We start from the raw sequence: 11,385 nt of genomic DNA, 5'->3' as shown, positions 1-11,385 counted from the left end.
AGAAGAAAATGGATTGAGCAAAGTATGAAAGAGGTTGTGAATAAATCACAAAGAATGGAACCTGCCTTCAAATAATCCAAACGATTCAGTGTCTGCTGAAACCGTTAGTAAGAACCCTACTCCTTATTCTAAATCTTTCCAGATGATATCCCTCATCATCATCTTATCTTAGATATTATAAGATATCTTCATATCTTCCGTTATACATATTCTCCATATTTCTGGAGATATTTTCACAACTATTCTTATCTGGGATCATTTATCCCTCCGTAACATCTGCGTTACAATATAAAAGAAACTGTGTTAGTTTCTAAGTTCCAAAACCTTCGAGTTTAAAATAGGAATGTTCTGAAGCAGTGTTGGGAATTGATGCATGAATTAGTATAATATAATGAAACTTGATCAACTTCATTATATTATAGTAAGCCATGTTAAGTTTCTAATGGAATGTGATGATTCACAGTACCGTCATCATGTGCCATGTTACACGGCTCTTACATTCTACCCAATCTCCAAACATATTAGGAACATATCATCTTGATAGTTCTATTTCTTCAGGATATTCTGGTAATGTGACAAATCAAAAATCGTGCCATTACCATTTCTTTCTAAGAGCACTAGCTATGTTCATTCCAAATTTCATACCTACGAATTCCGGATCATTGCTTGCTTGACTCGAGGACGGGAGAACTAGAAACATTATAATTCCAAGGAAATCATAGAAGTGAATAGATTCTTCTGGTGGCAGATGAAAGAGAAGAATGAAAGATATGAAAGTTAGGAGTATAACAAGAATCAGAACGGGATGGAGCATATTGACGAATGTTTTAAAGTAGAAATTAAGGAGAATGAGTAGAAGATGTAGGATATAGAAATAAGGAAGCGAAGAGGGTAGATTTATAGTGAAATATACGACAAAGCAATCTAAACAGATTGATTCATTTAATCGAAGAAGATTCTAATTTCCTAAATCGCCGAAGAACTAAATCTTATTATGTAAGATTTTCTTTAAATCTCTTAAAACCCAGAAGACAATAATAACCACGTCATCGGTTGAAACGAATATATTTATTTGTTCATTTCACTCTCTTTTGTGATAGCTTCACTCGTGCACTTCACATGATCGAATTGTTTTATCCATATCTTACAATAATGATAAAACTCTATTATTACCTCATATTCGTCATGAAAACATACCTATTGTTATTTATGACAACCTCTACCAAATTTCGGGGACGAAATTTCTTTAACGGGTGGGTACTGTAACGACCCGGAAATTTCCGACCAAATTTAAACTCTTATCTCTATATGTTTCCGACACGATAAGCAAAAACCCTAATGATGAGTCTAGAAAGTCTGAAATCTATATTTGGATAATTAGATTACCCTTTTGACCATGCTTGTCGATTCACGAACAATTATGTGTATATATGGATAAATATATTTATATAATAGCTGTTATCAATTGTTGTATGAAATTATTGATATAAATAAATATTAATGTTAATGGTAATATCATTATTAGGAATATTATCATTTTAACATAATATATAGATATAAAAATACGATACATTTAATTTGTCATAGTATTAATACTAATATTATTGTTACCATTATTAATATTATTATTATTATTATTATAATTAGTAGTAAAAATTATGATTTGAGTTATTATTAAGATTATTAATATTGAAATTTTATAATTACCATTACCTTTAAAATCTTTATTGTAAATAATATTATTAGTATTATTATAAATTTCAAAATTTTCATTTTTTTTAAATATGATTAATGTTAATATCATTCTTGTTAGTAGTATTATTTTGATTATGGATATTATTATTATTTTTATTTCTATTATTATTACTAATATCATTTATAATATAATTAGTAATATTAGCATAGCATTAATAATACTAGTATTATCAATTTCATTAAAAATCTTATCATTATGATTTATTATTATTAATACTTTTATTATTATTATTATTATTATTATTATTATTATTATTATTATTATTATTACATTAATAAATATTAATATTAGTCAAAATTAAATGATATATGATTATAGATTGTATATAAATACGTATAAATATATAAATACAGACTAATATATATATATAATTATAAAAGTAGATTTTAAAACAGATATTGTATATATATAACGTGATACCTGTTTCCCCTATCTCTATCAGTTTCATTTTTTTAATTATGCCTTCTGTTTGCTCGTGAATTTTTTTTTGTCGAATTGTATTATTATAAGACACTCCATGAATCATTAAATCAGTCCACAATTATCATCAATTATCAATTCCTCACACCCTTAACAGTTTATTTAATCAAATTTAAACAGAAATATAGAAAAAATGGGTACCGTCCCTGTTATGAACACTTTTGGACCATAATCCGATTTCAAACGAAATTCCAAATTCTAAAAATGCAGTTTAGATAGAAATCATGAGTTTAAACTATCTGCAAACTTTCAAGTTTTAATTTTTGATATTGAATTCGAATTTTCAATTCAAAGTTTAATTTTAAAAAAAGTTAAAGGATTCGTTTTTCATGAAATTCAAACTCTAGAAGCTGTTTCTGATTCAATTGATGGTTGAGAAAGTTTCTAGGATTAAATTGAAATATATTTCATGTTATAAGTTTTGTCAAATACGAATTCCAGAATTGAAATCAAATTTTTTTTGTCTGATACAGCGACGGGACAATTTTTTTTTTTATAAATTTTTTATATATTTTTCTTTCTTTCCTCAATTGATCACAACTATTAGTGGTTTCAAACGCAATAAAAACTCCTAAATCAAATCGTGATATCTGTTATGTTTAGCAAAAGAGTAGTGTCGATTGAATTGATTGTGATAACGAAGAAGAAGATGTAGAACAAAAGTACTTCGGGTTATATTTTATTAAAAGTGTTGTAATTCAGAAAAGCATAAATAGAGGGATGGTAGAGGGTGTTGTTGGGTTTCGAGGGGTCGTGGGTTCGAATCCCGGCCATGACAAATCTTTTTAAGCTAGCTCTTTAAGGTAATATCATTACTATTATTAATTTTATCAATGTTATTATTATTATTATTATTATTATTATTATTATTATTATTTTACTTTTATTGTTATTACTAGTATTACAATTATGCATGTATTAATTATCATGTATTATTATTATTATTAAGATTATAGTTAAAATTATTATTACTATTATTTTTATGATAAAGTATTAAATATTATTATCAAAAATTATCATTATCATTATTATTAAACTTATCTTTTTAATAAAAACTACTAATATTATTAAAAGTGTCATTCTTACTAAAATTATTATTTTGTTATCATTAAAAAAATTATCATTTTCTTTATTAACATTTTTTTTATTAAAGAGTAACATTATTATTATTATTATTATTATTATTATTATTACTATTATTATTATCATTATTATCATTATTATCATTATTATTACTATCCTTAACTTAGTATTGTTACAACTATTAATTTTCGCGAACAAAGGATATTTGTATAAAGATATATTATTGCTATTACACTCTTAACTGTTATTATTTATAATAATATAACTCAATATCTATATATATAACATTTGAATTAACAATTATATTACTAAAATAAAATAAGTAATATAGTATATACTTAATATACATATGTTGTTTGGTTACAATTACATGTCTTAATAAATATCCAAATGATATAGGTTCGTGAATCTGAGGCCAACTTTATACGTATTCAATGATGTTATATGTATTTTTACTACAAAATACAGTATGGTGAGTATATAGATCCCTTTTAAACTCTAAATATTATGGGCTGAGAATACATGCACTGTTTTATAAATGATTTACGATATGGACACAAGTGATCAAAAATAAATCTACGTTGAGTTGTACCATGGCATATTTCTTTATACTTGGTAGCTAATATTTACGTGAGGAGCGTAAACCCGAATCCTGTTGATAGATCTATCGGGCCTGACAACCCCAACCGGGCTGGACGACCAGTTTTTAAACGGTTGCACAGTACTTCGTTTCGTTACTACACTTGGTATGGTGTAGGGTTTATTTAAGAATATGCTGCTGTGATTTAAATGTTAGGTATGGTTACCAAGTGCTCAACGACTTTTCCATACACTTGCGAGTGTATTATGTATAAACATGAAATCTTGTGGTCCATAGTTATAACGCTGCTAGCATCAAACCTATATATCTCACCAACTTTATGTTGATGTTTTAAAGCATGTTTATTCTCAGGTACGAATTAAGTCTTCCGCTGTGCATTTGCTCATATTAAGGACCTTACTTGGAGTCGATCATCGCAATGGAACCAGATGTTGAAGACTTCGTCCGGATGGATAAGGACGGGTCTTTACAGGTGGTATCAGAGCGGTGGTCTTAGCGAACCAGGCCTTGCATTAGTGTGTCTGACTAGTAGTTGTTAGGATACATTAGTGAGTCTGGACTTCGACCGTGCCTACATGTCAAAAGTTTTGCTTATCATATCCAGTCGGAAACCATCCGCTTATCATCCTTAGGGAATTACCTGCTTATCATTCTTAAGTCTAGACACGTCTTACTGCATTTAGTGCATCGATAGTGTATAGACAAAATTCATATCTTAGCGTATCTGATAACTCATATCCTAGCACATCCGTAGACTTGCCTGACATACGCCGTAGGTTCCTCTATAGTCTACGAAATCTTTAGTGTTATATATAGATATTCTATATAGCTAGAATATCATCCGACATCCGAAAATCATTTCATATCAAAGATCCCTTCCATCCACCGAATTGCCCTCTTGGCGATGAACCTAAATCACTTACCGGCGAACCTGTTCGAGAAACCATTTTCTCTCTCATTTCTAGAGTATCTCGTTATGATTACATACTATCCCATATCTCGAATCTTATTCATTCGCTCACTTCAACCGTCAATCATCCTGTAGTACTAGAAGAAGTTAACAAACTACGCGCTCGTGTGACGACTTTGGAGAAACTGGTGCGAAGGTTACGAACACCAGCAGCAGCACCAGCAACATAATCCGTACCACCATCATCGACGTCGACAGTACCCTTATCATCCCTAAACCATAACCGCGCCGTAACTCTCAACATCACAATCTGTACCTCGAATATCAACATCACACGCCTCAATATTATCATCTGTATTTAGAGTATGATCTTCGTTCTACATATCGTTCTACATCGATTAATTTCGTTCTACGTATTGTTCTACCTCGTTTACCTTCGTTCGACATGGCAATTATGTAATCTCTAATGTTTTAGAGATCATGTAATCAAGTGCCAACAATAAATCAAATGAGTATAATATCTTATTGACTCATTAAATCCATGATTACATCCGATGAAAATATATATGCAAGTATATTTTCATAAAGATTGTAATTAAAAATTCTTTTGTACAAACTGTTAATGATGAAAATATTTTAACGGGTGGGTAGTACCCGAGGAATATTTAGATTTCGCATTAATAAGTTACACTGTACATTCTTCAAATCTGATTCAACGATTATCTATTATCCTACTTACAACCACCGATATTCGTATCCGCTCACCCCAGAATAACCACTTTCATTCAAATTTCATATTCAGATCTTGATCTATCAGAATCCAACAAGTGGCGTAAAGAAGAAAACATTGGACAAAATAAAATTTGTTAGAAACACACGAATTAACTAATTGAAAATCTGTTAAGGATTCCACGCTAACTGTTCCGGCTAACTGTTCCCAGCTAACTGATTAACATTTAATTTATCGCAATTTACATTCTCGTAATTTTAATTTCTGCACTGTACATACTGTCGGGACACATGTACAACAATACGTCGGATTAATTCTGAGACAACACGTTGTATAACGGGTCATGATATATATTTATTTATTTTACGCACTTTAATTAACGGGACACGTATACAAGGTTTCGACTTATCATATTGACCCATCTATATATATATTTCGAAACGACCATAGACACTCTATAGTTGGCTATACAGGGTTGAGGTGGATTCCAAATATATATATACTTTGAGTTGTGATCAATACTGAGACCGGTGCACGGGTCACGATACGTATTATTTAATTCGAATATTATATATTAAATTATATATGAATAATTGAACTATTGAACTATTGGACTATCGGACTATTGGACTGCTAACTTTGGACAATTAAAATGAATTTAAATACTGATTATAACATATGAAACTAAACAATTCTTCAAGTTTGCCACTTGATTTCATCTTAAACCTCATTTGTATCTTGACGATTACAATCCGCGTTCAAACCTATCATGATTCTTAAAAACACCTCGATCGAGAAGTTGAACCAGCCGCACCTCGTCTACGGAAGAAAAATTTAAGCATACAGTTATGCACCTGAAAAACTTTCGAAACCGAAGTTATAGTTAAAACGTATCCGCGTCGAATTCCTTATCATTCATTAGCAAAAACAACCTTACAATTCCTTTTCAAAATAACCAATTTCGTTACAGCTCCACTTCGATTTCTCAGAAAGACTAGCCTTATTATAATCTCGATATATATACATCATCCTTTCGCCGTCTTTATTGGAGAATCTTTCATATTTCACGACATCATCAGCAGATGCACCAGCAGCTCGTCATTCTTTTGGCGGAATCAACAATCGGTATTTTGAAAATCTCGCAGAACTTCTCTAGTTATACCTACAACGTCTATCCCTAAGAATTTCATCAAAATAAGTACATAATATAAGTACATCAAAATTATTTTTATTTAAAAATAAAATTAGAAATTATATAAGATATTCATTAATAAATAATTAATATAAGTAAAGATAAGTAATTAAAATTTTTAAGTAATTAAAATTATTTTTCAAGTAATTATAGAATTTTAATAATAAATAGAAATAAATAAGTAATTATATAAGTAAATATAAGTAATTATATAATTTTTATGTAATTAAAAATAATTTAAGTAGTTATATAAGTAATTATATAATTTTTAATGATAAATAGAAATAAATAAGAAATTTTATAAGTAATTATATAATTTTTTAATAACTAAAAAGAATTTTTAAGTAATTATAGAATTTTAATAATAAATAGAAATAAATAAGTAATTATATAAGTAAAAATAAGTAATTATAAAATTTTTAAGTAATCAAAAACAAATTTTAAGTAATTGTATAATTTTTAATAATAAAGAGAAATAAATAAGTACTTATATAAGTAAAGATAAGTAATTATATAATTTTTAAGTGATTATATAATTTTAAATAATAAATAGAAATAAATAAAAATAAATAAAATATTTAAAGTTTCACGAAAAAACTGGCGGTGCATACTTTTTGTTTCCCTCCAAAGTCTTTCCGGACAACTAGTCGTCTGGAAAAGTATCGTCCGGAAAAAAATTAGACAGAATCAGATCTGCACCGCTGCTATCTTTTTGTCACTTTTACAAAACCAAATTCTCCACCACCACTGGCGATTTCGAGCTACTTCCGATGATTTCAAGGTATTTCACACCAAATCTAACCTAATCTTCCATCCTAAACATTAACAAGGTATGTTCTTCATTTATTTTTTAAAAAGTTTGTTGCTTTTGGGTTAAATTAAATCAAAAATTGGGGTTTATTTTGGAAGATTGTTGTGTTTGATAATGTTTAGGCTTATGATTTTCATGTTTAGTTTGTTATTTTGTTTATGTTTGATGATTTCGTGAATATTTGAGCCTTTAAATTCGAATTTAGTTATTAAAGTGGTGGGTTTGGTGATGTAATTGTCGAGAACATGTAGTTTAATCCTTGAAAAAAAAGCCTTTGATGATTCCTAATTTATCATGTTTAAATAAATTTAGTTAATTTAAAATAAATACTTTAAATAAGTATAAGTATAGAAGTATATAAGTATAAATGTATAAGTATATAAGTATAAGTGTATAAGTATATAAATATAAGTATATAAGTATAAATATATAAGTGTTGTTGTTGTTGTTTGTTGTATATAAGTATAAGGGTTAAAGCCAAAAATAGGCTACAAACTTACACAAATGTACCGATGTCGCCCACAAACTCATTTTCGTCCTACTGTCGCATACAAACTTTCAAAAAGTGTTCCAATGTAAAAAAAACTTTCAAAAAGTGTACCAATGTAAACAAAAATGACTTGCTACCGCCTAAACCGGTCAAAATTGACACGTGTCGTTCGTGGATTGGATCTTAAAAAAAAAAAATTCAGGTCAAAAATAGTATGTAACAGGTCAAAACGCCAAAATGTTGATATTAGCACATTTTTTCAAAGTTTGTAAGCGACAGTAGGACGGAAATGAGTTTGTGGGCGACATCGGTACATTTGTGTAAGTTTGTAGCCTATTTTTGGCTTTAACAATAAGTATAAGTGTATAAGTATATAAGTATAAGTGCATAAGTATATAAGTATAAGTATATAAGTATAAGTGTATGAGTATAAGTGTATAATTATATAAGTATATAAATATATAAGTATAAGTGTATATGTATATAAGTATATAAGCATAAGTATATAAGTATAAGTGTATATATATAAGTGTATGATCTAGACCCTTTTTTTCCTTCCTCATGAAATCAGTGATGATGATAATGATGTGGTGGCCGACGATGAGCTCGATTCCCAAATTCCACAAAACGAAGCTTATTCTAGCAATGAATCAGATTATTGATGTGTAATTGTTGTCATTTATAAAAAATCACTAGTTGTTGTAATCAAATGTTTAATATTTTTTTATGAATATGTCTTTTAAACTTTCTATGAAATATATGTATATGTGTATGTATATGAATATATATACAAATATGTATATATATATATATATATATATATATATATATATATATATATATATATATATATATATATATATATATATATATATGTGTGTGTGTGTGTGTGTGTGTGTGTATGTGTGTGTGTGTGTGTGTATTTCTGCATATGTGTACACAACAACAATAACAACGAAACCCAATACCACAAGAATGGTGTATGGGGGATGTGAGATGTAGACACTCCTTCCCCTATCTGAGAATAGAAAAACAAGTCATTTCTCCACACAGGGTAGAGAAAGTCCTCTCTCTCTATTCGAAGGATAAAGAGATTGCTTCCGAGAGGACCTCCGGCCAAAAAGTAGAAATTTTTTTTTAAATAGTAAAATAAAATTAAAAATCTGAAGAAAAAAATAATAAAAAAATAAAAGAAAAAATAAAATAAAAATAAAAATAATAAATAATAATAATAAATAAATAAATAAATAAATAAATAATGAAAAAATAAAAAATAAAAAAATAAAAAAATAAAAGAGGGGCGCCATGAAAATGGCAGAATCAAATTTCCAGAAGAATCAAATTTTCATAGGTTTAAAAGCCTCCCTTAAAACATCAATTTAGGCTCTAAGTGGCATTAAAGTCGTCACTTAATCGGTGTTTGGTGTTGCCTCAATAAATAAAGCCAAGGGACCTTGTAAACAGTACTCGAAAGGTATGTCAGGTGGAAGTTGTTGCGCGAGCAAAGAGCCAACCACCCGTAACAAACCAGAACACCACTCTTGCACCTTTACGGTAGACATCCCCGAAGACACACAGCTAAAAGAATACCAATCAAGCTCGGGAGCAAGGAAGGTCATCCTCAGCTATAACGACCCCAAGATGCACCGAACGATGCGATACACACACCCACCCACCCACCCACACACACACACACACATAAAATAGGGTCATTTCATGTGGTGGAATATACTCAGGAAGAGCTTGAAGTTCAAAACCGGGATAATAGATATTTCTACCATCAAATGGCACACCCAACAGCGCACCGAATTCTTGAAGAGTATACTCGTGTGGCCATTCAAAGATTAGAAACCTCACTATTTGTTCATTAGTGAATTCAAAGCTGGAATAGAATTCACACAAGAGTAGAGGAATAATAAAATTATTAACATTAAGAAAAGGAAGCCAACACATTCTTCCGAATTCATGGGCGATTCCTGGAAAATCTTGCAGATTAACTTCCCGACCTTCACTAATAGGTCTACCGTTCATTCTACATCAGTTGTAGAAATGATGCCTGTTTGGTTTTTTAATGGTGCATATGGATTAAAAGGGTGATTTATAGTGTTAATATTGAGAGAGACTTGAATGGGTGGATATGAATAAGAATGGTGCATATGACTACTCAATAAATAGGCATAAACTACCCAAGATTTCCGTCCAAGACTTTCCCGCCCAAGATTTCCCTCCAAGACGTTCCCGCCCAAGATTTCCCACAAAATGTAACGGCGTTACATTACATTCTCACTTTACCCCGTCACATGACCCCATTACATAACTGAGTGAGTCTGGCTGGATGTCTTGGTAGTGCAAATGGATTAGAAGGGTTTAACTATTCATATGGATTATCGGATGTCAGTGTAGTATAACAGAAACACACATGTTAAATAGATACTTAAACTAATTTAACCGAAACTAGAAAGTGAAACACATATGTTAACTGGAAACCTAAAATAAAGAGGTACATTTCATATAGCTTGAAGAAAATACAAACACATTACTTTCATGAGAAAATAAATTAGTTACTTGAAAAGGAAACACAACACAAGTGCTACCAAACTACAGATTAATATCAGTTTCAACCTTTTTCCTTGACGTTCTGCTAGCTCGAGTGAACTTTCTAGAGCTCTCTTAGACGTTATCAATGGTGGTATCACTTAAAGCGCCCTTTCAGACCATACCTGATCAATCCAAATCTCTAGCCTCTTACAACGTTCAGATATCAAGCGACCGCAACCAGAGCAACCATAATATCGTCGACCATATTGGTATTCATCACTCAAACAAATTTTCTTAACTAAAATTGAGACATAAGATCGACATAGACCACGTCGACCATACCTGCCCACATCGCTATTCATCATTGTAGCAAGTTGTATTATTCTAATGTTGTGATCAGTGAGGGGTTATATAGAAGGGTTTTTCCCGCTCGTCATATCCCACCAAAAGTTTCCCGCTCTTCATTTCCCACTAAAAATTTCCCGCTCGTCATTTCCTGCCAGAAGTTTCCCTGGTAATGTAACGGCGTGATGACGGTGATGATGATGCTGACGACGACGACAATATATAACTATAAAAACTAATATAATATTTAAATTATATAATAATATAAGTACATCAAAATTATTTTTATTTAAAAATAAAATTATTAATTATATAAGATATTCATTAATAAATAATTAATATAAGTAAAGATAAGTAATTAAAATTTTTAAGTAATTAAAATTATTTTTCAAGTAATTACATAATTTTTAATAATAAATAGAAATAAATAACTAATTATATAAGTAAAT

The sequence above is a fragment of the Rutidosis leptorrhynchoides genome, chromosome 6, assembly GCF_046630445.1.
Source record: "Rutidosis leptorrhynchoides isolate AG116_Rl617_1_P2 chromosome 6, CSIRO_AGI_Rlap_v1, whole genome shotgun sequence".
NCBI classification, from domain to species: Eukaryota; Viridiplantae; Streptophyta; class Magnoliopsida; order Asterales; family Asteraceae; genus Rutidosis; species Rutidosis leptorrhynchoides.
This window is presented reverse-complemented; position numbering follows the sequence as displayed.